The sequence below is a fragment of the Rhinoraja longicauda genome, chromosome 9, assembly GCF_053455715.1.
Source record: "Rhinoraja longicauda isolate Sanriku21f chromosome 9, sRhiLon1.1, whole genome shotgun sequence".
In the NCBI taxonomy this organism is placed as follows: domain Eukaryota; kingdom Metazoa; phylum Chordata; class Chondrichthyes; order Rajiformes; family Arhynchobatidae; genus Rhinoraja; species Rhinoraja longicauda.
This window is the reverse complement of record NC_135961.1, coordinates 59,292,849-59,303,692: the sequence shown is the minus strand read 5'-3', so window position 1 is coordinate 59,303,692 and position 10,844 is coordinate 59,292,849.

The following is a 10,844-nucleotide window of genomic DNA, read 5'->3' as shown; positions in this document are numbered from 1 at the left end:
GCATCGTGTGTTGTAGATGCCCTCCAAGGCTGGTAGCAGTGTTCCGATGGTCCTCTGAGCTCTATGGACTACCCGCTGAAGAGCTTTCCTCTCTGCCTCCGTGCAGCTGAGATACCACACAGGGATGCCATGTGTTAGGATGCTCTCTATGGTGCACCTTTTCCCACTTAATGACTTCCTTCCTACAGTCAGGCAACCAGAACTGCACATTACTAGAATCATAGTCATAGGGTCATACAACGAAACTGGCCCTTCAACCCAACCTGCCCACGCCAACTAAAATGATACATCTACACTAGTCCCACCTGCCTGCATTCAGTCCATATCCCTCCAAATCTGTCCTATCCATCTATCTATGTACCTGTCTAAATGCTTCTTAATGTTGCAAGAGTACCTGCCTCAACTACCTCCTTTGGCAACTCATTTCATAAACCCACCACCCTTTGTGTAAAAAAGTTACCCCTCAGACTCCTATTAAATCTTTCCCCCCTCACCTTACACTTATGTCCTCTGGTTCTCAAATACCCTACTCTGGGCAAGAGACTCTGTGCGTCTACCTGATCTATTCCTCTCATGATTTTGTACACTTCTATAGCATCACCCCTCATCCTTCTGCTCTCCAAGGAATGACATCCTAGCCTGCTCAACTTCTCCCACTAGCGCAGGCCCTCGAGTCCTGACAACATCCTCATGAATCTTCTCTGCACCCTTTCCAGCTTGACAACATCTTTCCTATAACATGGTGACCACGACTGAACACAATACTCTAAATGTGGCCTCATCAACGTCTTACATAACTGCAGCATGACCTTACAACGTCTATCCTCAACACTCTGACTGATGATGACCAATGTGCCAAAAGCCTTTTTGACCACCCTAACTACCTGTGAAGCCACTTTCAAGAAAATATAGTACTGATTGCTGTACAGGCTTGAAATTGAGGCGGAACATTTACAAAGGTTAGTGAATATGCATTAAGGACAAAATTTGTGGATGTCACGAATTTTAGGTGTATTTGCAAATGATGACCTAACATCTCCTCTTGAACACTTTAGCCAGTGTGATTACAGATGTTATCTGCATGTACATTGTGGTTATGATATTTCAATTAATGTGAGCAATGTGTTCAAATAATGTGAGCAAAATATCCAGGGAAAATGCCAGGGAGAATTGGGAATCTTTTTGATTAACAAACGTAATTAATTCATAAAGAACCTCAATGAAACTCACCGAATAATGAAAGGCCTGGATAGAGTGGATGCAGAGAGGATGTTTCCACTAGTGAGAGGGTCAAGGACCAGAGGTCGTAGCCTCAGAATAAAAGGACGCACCTTTAGAAAGGAGATGAGGAGGAAGGGTGGTGAATCTGTGGAATTCATTGCCATAGATGGCTGTGGAGGCCAAGTCAATGGGATTTTTTAGGTGGAGATTGATAGGTTGTTGATTTTTATGGGTGTCAGAGGTTATGGGGAGAAGGCAGGAGAATGGGGTTGAGAGGGAAAGATAAATTTGCCAAATCTTCTCTGCCAATGCCAAACAGCTTATTCTGCTGTTGCTATTGACTCTTGTTTTGAGCTTCTGGTACCCCCAGGTGCTGACAATCAGGTCCCTGATTGGCACCTGATTGGCAGCACCTGTGAGCATGGGCCCTGCTACAGTGGTCAGTAGGTGTCTGCTCCACGAATCGGCATGCTATGTTTGACTGATCTGGATAGGGCCCGTGCTATAGGGCAACTTCAAGCTGGTGTTCCGCAAAACCAAGTTGCGGCATTATTTGGAGTGAGCCCTAGTACCATCTCCAAAGTGAAGGCCAAGTTCCATATAACGGGGGATGTCAGAGACAGGCCGCGAAGTGGGCATCCCAAGAAGACGACACCCGAAGAAGACCGTTTCCTCACCCTGTCAGCACTTAGGAACCGTAGGCTGTCTTCTACAGATTTGCAGTCAAGGTTTGCAGGATGATATGGCCAACGGCTCTCTGCCCAGACAATTCGGAACAGACTGCACGCAGCCGATCTCCGGTCTCATAGGGCTGCCAGGAGGCCTGCCATGACTGCCCTTCACCGTCAGGCCCGTTTGCGCTGGTGTCGGCAACACGTGCACTGGAACCTGAACATGTGGAGGAACTTTATGTTCAGCGATGAGTCCAGATTCTGCCTACGGATCATAGGATCAAAGTGTGGAGAAGACGCGGAGAACGCTATGCTGATTGCTGCACCGATAGAGTAACATCTTTTGGTGGAGGCAGTGTGATGGTGTGGGGCGGCATCTCCCTCACTGGAAAAACGAGGCTTGTCATCATTGGAGGCAATCTCAATGCAGAGAGATATCGAGATGAGATTCTGCAACCAGTGGCAATCCCATATCTCCACAGTCTGGGACCGAACTCTATCCTCCAAGATGACAATGCTCGCCCCCACAGAGCAGGGTTTCTCAGAGACTACCTCCAGAATTTGGGAGTGGAGAGGATGGAATGGCCTGCCAGCAGTCCTGACCTCAACCCCATTGAACACTTGTGGGATCAGCTTGGGCGTGCTGTTCGTGCCAGAGTGACCAACACAACCACGTTGGCTGACTTGCGACAAATGCTGGTTGAAGAATGGGATGCCATCCCACAACAGTGTGTGGCCAGGCTGGTGACCAGCATGAGGAGGAGGTGCCAGGCTGTTGTGGCTGTGTATGGTTCTTCCACACGCTACTGAGGCTCCTGTTTATTAAATGAATAAATTGTTAAATTGCCAATATGTCTTGTTTCTTCAGACTTCAATCATCCAATCCACCAAACAACACCGAACAAGAGTCAATGGCAGAATAAGCTGTTTGGCATTGGCAGAGAAGATTTGGCAGATTTTTCATGGGCGCAACCCACATACTCAGCTCTGCTGCTCATCCCACAAATGCATGTTCCTTACAAATGTGGCACCATTTAAAAGGGAAATAAACAGGCTTTCCAACGGTATAAGATTTATTGCCAAGAAGCATTGTTACAACAAAGAAATAATCTACCAAACACAAATTTCCTTACTTTTTGTGCTATGTAGACTTGATGGGCCGAACGGTCTAATCCTGCTCCTATGACTTATGAACTTGTGAACTTATGAAGAGGAAGATATCAGAGATCGTGTCCATCTGTCCTGAGGTCAGAAAGAAACAAGAAGAAGGAAAATCCCAGGTTTCTACATAAAACTCTGCATGGTACAATTCCATACCCACAGTTTAAAAGCAAAGATGCACAGCCTTTCAATTACAAAATTTGTCCAGAAAATAGACAAGGCACTTAAACGAGCTACTCATAGCTCCTTTAACTTTGTTGAAAACTAAATGTATAAGAATTAGCTTAGCTTCCAATTTATTCTCTGTGTTTAATCGGTGTCTATTAAATGAATCAGCTTAACAATATGTACCTGCTTCACCAGGGACTTCATTCCTATATTTAACAACATCAGAGAGTCCATCATGAAGACCGTGAAATCCAGATCTAATTCTGCTGGTATATTTTTGGGTTAAACAATTATGTAGTTATGGATCAGATAGTATGGCGCCATACATAGATAATCAGACCCAATTTACAGTAGCCAGCTCTAATTTCAATTGGATCCAATTTATGGGAGGCATATTAGCGCAGTGGTAGAGTTGCTGCCTTACAGCCCCAGAGACCCGGGTTCAATCCCGACTACGGGTGCTGCCTGTACGAAGTTTGTACATTCCTCCTGTGACCACGTGGTTTATCTCCAGGTGCTCCAGATTCCTCCCACACACCAAAGACATACAGGTTTGTAGGTTAATTGGCTCCAGTAAAAAATGTACGGGGTGATCGCTGGTCGACATGGACTCGGTGGACTGATGGGCCTGTGTCTCTAAAGTCTAAAGTCTAGAATGTTTCATACTATTTACAAGGAAATTACAAGAGTATACGTGGAGGTTAGTGAAAATATATCTCCCATTCAGATTAATTCAACTATTCAAGATGGGTTTTATTTATATTCATCATTTTTTCTTCTCATTTTATAACACCGTTCCAAAATTACTCTGATTTCAGTAGAATTAATATAATTGCATCTAATAAGATGCAAACATAAAGAGGAAGCCTTGCCATCGATATGATTAAAGATAAAAATACCTTGAAAAGCAGCAATTAATTATAACCTTTTTGCTTTACTGCAGGTTTAACAGTCATCGCTGAAAACACTGTTAACAAATCTGGCTGAGCCCCAGAACATTAAAAACCAAAAATTAACAAAAGCAGCTTAAGTGGCATTGTGTGCTAGTTAAGTGAATTCACATTTTAGTTTAATTTAGAGATTCAACATGAAATAGGCCCTTCGGCCCAACGAGTCCACGCTAACCAGCGATCCTCGTATACTAACACTATTCTACACACACTAGGGACAATTTACAATTTTAACAAGCTAATTAACCTACAAACCCGTACATTTTTGGAGTGTGTGAGGAAACCGGAGCACCCAGAGAAAACCCACGCAGGTCATGGGGCGAACATGCAAACTCCATACAGACAGCACCTATAGTTTGAATCGAATTCTGGGCTCTGACTCTGTAAGGCTGCAACTTTACCGCTGCACCACTGTGACACATACTGAAGATAGTTCAGCTTTTCACCCCATTAGACCGAGCAACTCATCCAAGATCATCCATTGATGGGTCATTCCTTCAAGAGTATTAAAAAATATTGAAATAATTTGGGGATTTGATTAGGGTGGTTGAGACCAGAACAAATATGATCTACCGTTCGAAGATCAAATGGTTTGCTCTAAGGTACTTCTGTGAAAATTAACCACCCACAATTATATGGTAAACATTACATGAAGTGATTGTCAAATTGGAACAAATATGAATTTATAATGAAGCTGAGCTAAGGGCAGTAGCTGAGGTATTGGGTAATAGGCACAAAATTGACTACTGTGCTTTCAGACAGAAAGTCAGGCTAACATTAGAACTCAAAAACCAAACTGCTGGAGGAACTCAATTTATCAGACAGCAACTGTGAACGGTAATGGATAGACGATGTTTCAGATTGAAGAAGGGTCCCGACCTAAAATGTTATCAGTCTGAAGAAGGGTCCTGATCGGAAAACATTGTCTGTCCATTTCCCTCCACTGATTCTCTGTCTGGCCCAATGAGTTGCCTGACCCCTCTGAGTTCCATCAGCAGTTTATTTTCAGCTCAGGATTCCATCTTTCATCAGACCGGACTTTGAACTTTTGCAAATGGCGCTAAAATATGGCGACTTATTCATGTGCGAGCTATGCAAAAAGAATTTCAACGTGCAGTGCACACGTGACAACAAAGCACCATTGAACCATTGTCTACAGTCTCTTGCGTCTAACATTGGAATTCAACAGACTTCATGCGATAGGTTACACCTATTCTTGACCTGACCATTAAATGAACCATTGCACATCAGTGGATGCCCATTCCTTGCTTTGGGAAGGTTGAAGAAGTAATCCAGTAAGGTCACGCTGAAATAAAGAGAACATATAATATAATTATTTTTTCATTAGTTCCAGAGTTTTTGGGTATGTTTTTGGTCAGATGGGGAATAACTGAATTAATGTTAGTCATTCTTGACTTAACTACAATTATTTGATTTGTGCCACTTTTAAACCTTACCATATTCCTTGGCCTATATAAAGCACCATGTATCTTCTTGTGTGCATGATAAAACACTCCACCCTTCTTCTGAAGGCAGGGATTGAATAGATTGTTTCCGAAGGAACTGGTGTGAAGATATTGGGCTGAAATGTCCTACTTCTACACTAACAATTTTATGATCCCATGCTTAAGTTGCTAAAATTAAAATTTTCAATTATCTAAAAAGCAAGAGTGTCTTACTTAAATACCATTTTAATGATTGCAAGTCGTTTCTTCAACATTCTGATTGTGAACGATTGCTTGTATTTTCTGCTGGTAAATTTGACCTGATTGAAGGAAGATTGAGTAAAGGAGCAGTCAGTGCACAAGGTCAATACCAGTTCAGTCTTGTATTCTTTGCATGACTTTTGCAACTCCTTTCCTGCAGTATTTAACTTTTATTCAGTTCGACTCCCACTTCTACCTTCCATCCGACACAGACTAACACAGTAGCTGATAAGACAATGAAGTCAACATTGATCATTCTCACAACTAATTTCCATGCTCCATAGCTTCCAGCAGAGGTGAATGGGCAGCAGTTGGAAGTGGGAAGTTTGGGTCATTTTTTTTCCCTCCTCCCTAGTGCATTGATGCTAAAATTAATTGCAACTACCCAGCTGAAATCAAGCAACTCACCCTAGGTTAGGATGCAGTATTTTGGGTAAAGCGTGCAGTTTCTGGTCTTACACGATAAGATATAGACTGCATTCGAGAGATTGCAAAGAAGGTTCATTTGAATATTACCAAGATGGGAAGAGATTGGATAGGCAGGCCTTGTTTTTCCTGGTGTGAAGAAGGTTGAGGGTGAACTGGGAGAAGTACTTATGATTATTAGCAGCATGGTCAAATAGTCAAAATATTTTTCTCATGGTAGAGGTATCAACAAGCAGGCATAGGTCTAAGGCATAGCTCGCAGGAATGAGTAGGTTAACATATGATGAGCATTTGACAGTACTGGGCCTGTAATCACTGGAGTTTAGAAGAATGAGGAGGGACCTCATTGAAACGTACAGAATAGTGAAAGACTTGGATAGAGTGGAAGTCAAGAGGATGTTTCCACTAGTGGGAGAGTCTAGGACTAGAGGTCATAGCCTCAGAATTAAAGGACATTTTTTTAGGAAGGAGATGAGGAGGAATTTCTTTAGTCAGAGGTTGGTGAATCTGTGGAATTCTTTGCCACAGAAGGCTGTGGAGGCCAAGTCAGTGAATATTTTTAAGGCAGAGATAGATAGATTTTTGATTAGTACGGGTATCAGAGGTTGTGGGGAGAAGGCAGGAGAATGGGGTTAGGAGGGAGAGATAGATCAGCCATGATTGAATGGGGGAGTAGACTTGATGGTCCAAATGGCCTAATTCTGCTCCAATCACTTATGATCTTATAAAGGTAAGAGGTAAGTGTTTTAAAGGGGATCCGAGGAGTAAGATTTTTTACACAGAAGCTGTCTTATATTTGGAACATGTAGCCAGAGGAGGTTGTAGAATCAAATGTATTTACTATATTCAGGAGAATATTGTACAAACACATAGAGGCAAGGAATAGGAGGTGAGGATTAGAAGGATACGGCCCTAATGTGGGAACATGGGGTCAGCAAGATGGGCAAACAGTTCGGCGTGGACCTATCGGGCGAATGGCTTGTTTCTACGCTGTACTGTACAACTCCAGAACTCTACAGCACCATGTGGCTTGAAAGAAGAAATGGAGAAGGAATAATGGCTTTACAATTAGACTACAACACCAAACATCTCAGGATCCAGCAGGAGATGTCCCATTGAAGAAATAGAGTGCTGAAAGAACTCGTGCAATTCCTATACCTCATGCTCAAGTGAAGTGAATACCTAACTTGTCTTTTGATTCCTTAAGCTCAATACTCAAGGCCAATAACATAGGCAATTTTGATCATAAATGGTAGTGTGCCCACACTTAAAAATTCAATCTAAACCACATTGTTCAATTCAATAAAGTCAAGAAACGTAAGCACTGAAGGTCATCAATAAACTCTGAAGAGAGTAAATAAGATTTACTAGACACATCACATGTGTCTATTGTTAAAAGCTCCACTTCACCCTTTAAACCTGCTGCATTGACGGTCTGAAGAGGGGTCCGGACCCAAAATGTCACCTCTCCATGTTCTCCAGAGATGCTGCCTGACCCGCTGAGTTACCTCTGCACTTTGTGTCCTTTGGTATTGATAATCTACATCTTTTGATGCTTTTGATTAGACAGGTGAAAAGCAAGAACGTTTTTTGTAGATGGGCTTTAAATATTCTAGGGCACTATTTTGCAGCAGACCTCAGGCGATGTACCCAGTTCACAAGTTCACAAGTTATAGGAGTAGAATTAGGCCATTCAGCCCATCAAGTCTACTCCGCCATTCAATCATATCTGATCTCTGGCTACTAATCCCATTTTCCTGCCTTCTTCCCATAACCCTTGACATCCGTTCTAATCAATAATCTGTCTATCTCTGCCATAAAAATGTCCACTGAACTATCCAGTTCCATGGCTAATATTCATCCCACAATGTTATCACACCAACAATTGTTCACCATTGCCATCTTACTGTTGGTGGAAATTTGCTCTGCACTAATTAACAATAGTTACACTGTAAAAGCATTTCATTGCAATGTCATGAGACACCCTGATAGAGATGGGAAAGATGCTGTGTGAATCTAAGGAGACCAAGGTCTGTGAACCTCATTCTAGAAGAATATTATTGCTTCAGTGATGGAAACTGGGAAAATCCACCAACATTGAACAGCAGGGAATTTTTCCAACCCTGAAATCTTTCTATTGCCATGAGAAAGTGGATGACTCTCCTCATGCTGAAATATAGCCACGGGAGGCAACAGAGGTCCTCTGCTGCATTCATATAGATGTACAGAAAGCTTATTTTTGATGAACCAGGAGGTATGGTAGGAATCGTTTTATGTGGTTAGCTATCTAAGTACAGCAATCAATTCTGAGACTGGTTGCTGAAGTGGCTTTAAACCAAACTAGTCAAAAGCAGCAAAGAGGTATTTGACTTTCATTGTTCAAGGGTACAAAATTAAAAACATTAGTTGGGAATTATATTCTTGGACGAAAAAGTAAGTGGAAAACAGGTATAAACAGGCCCTATACTGGCCAATGTATAGATTTAGTTTTATAAGAAAATAACTGCAGATGCTGGTACAAATCGATTTATTCACAAAATGCTGGAGTAACTTAGCAGGTCGGGCAGCATCTCGGGAGAGAAGGAATGGGTGACGTTTCGGGTCGAGTCCCTTCTTCTGAAGAAGGGTCTCGACCCGAAACGTCACCCATTCCTTCTCTCCCGAGATGCTGCCCGACCTGCTGAGTTACTCCAGCATTTTGTGAATATATAGATTTAGTTTTATTTCGTTTATTGTCACGTGTACTGAGATACAGTGAAAAGCTTGTGTTGTATGCTAACCAGTCAGTGGAAAGACAATACATGTTACAATCAAGCCATCCATGGTGTACGAATACATGATAAAGTGAATAACATGAATAGCGTTCAGTACAAGATAAAGTCCGATCAAAGATAGTCCGAGGGTCTCCAGTGGGATTGACAGTAGCTCAGGGCTGCTCTCCAGTTGTTGGTTGGATGGTTCAGTTGCCTGATAATAGCTGGGAAGAAACTGTCCCTGAATCTGGAGATGTGTGAATCTGGAGGTGTGCGATTTCGGTCTAAGATTAGATCTTAGACTCTTAGAACATAGAACAGTACAGCACAGGATAGGGCTTTCGGCCCACAATATCTGTGCCGAACATGAATGCCAAGTGTACCTGAGGAAAAGTTAAATCCTTCAGGAAAGAAGTTGCAAAAGTTTTGCAAAGAATACAACACTGAATTAGTATTGATCTTGTGCACAGACACCTTCTTTCCTCGTTTTTCCTTCAATCAGGTCAAATTTATCAGCAAAAAATAAGAGCAGTCATGCACAGTCATAATGTTATAGAAATGATTTGCAATCCTTACAATAGTATTTCAATTAGATACACTTGTTTAACGTGATGCCAAAGCCAACTCTTATCTGACTGCACAGAATCCGCTATTCCTTGCATATCCATGTGCCTATCCAAAAGCCTCTTAAATGCCACGTTTGTATCTGCCTCCAGTACCACTCCTGGCAGCAGGTGCCAAACACTCCCCACCCTCTGTGTAAAAAGACTTGCCCCACACATCTCCTTTAAAGTTTACCCCCTCACCTCTATTATTTGACACGTCCCATCCTGGGCAAACAGTTCTGAACGTCTACACTATCAATGCCTCCCATAATTTTATATACTCTTTGTCTGTACTTTGTTAATTGGGGGACGAAAAGTTATATAGTATTTCACAAATATATCAATATATGAGGATGGTTAAATGTGAGGTGGGATACCTGAGAGCAGACAGTGACCAAGTGAATGTTATTAGCAAAGATCAATAATATTTTGCTTTGGTGCAGACTAAAGACAAGGAAGTCGAGGAACGATAAAATCCTGAATTGGATCAAACCACGATCAAACCAATTTTTCATCCAGAGAGTTGTGAATTTGTGGAATTTTCTGCCACAGATGGCAGTGGAGGTCAATTCACTGGATGAATTTAAAAGAGAGTTAGATAGAGCTCTCGGGGCTAGCGGAATCAAGGGATATGGGGAGAAGGCAGGCACTGGTTAGTGATTGTGGATGATCAGCCATGATCACAATGAATGGCGGTGCTGGCTCGAAGGGCCAAATGGCCTCCTCCTGCACCTATTTTCTATGTTTCCATGTAAGATCATAGATATAGTAATAAATAAATGTGATAGAAAGGTTTCAGCTTTGATTTATACTGCATGACTAGCATCGAATAACAAAGCTGAATATTTCAAAAAAGTCATTTAGGTGCTGGGTAACGGAGCCTCCATGAAGTATGAGAATGTGGACTTACTGTAGTGTTTCAACACAAGATACACCAAAAGGCATTTGAAATAATAAACTTTTAGCAAAATTAAAACTAGATGAACTATGATAAAAATCTGTACAAAGTGATCTGTTCATTTGATTAATATGGGTGTTGGGGTTATGGGGAGAAAGCAAGAGAACAGGATTGAGAGCCATGATTGAATGGCGGAGTAGACTTGATGGGCCGAATGGCCTAATTTTGCTCCTATAACTGATGAACTTATGATCAATCGCACTTAGCTTGGCTCATACTCTAATA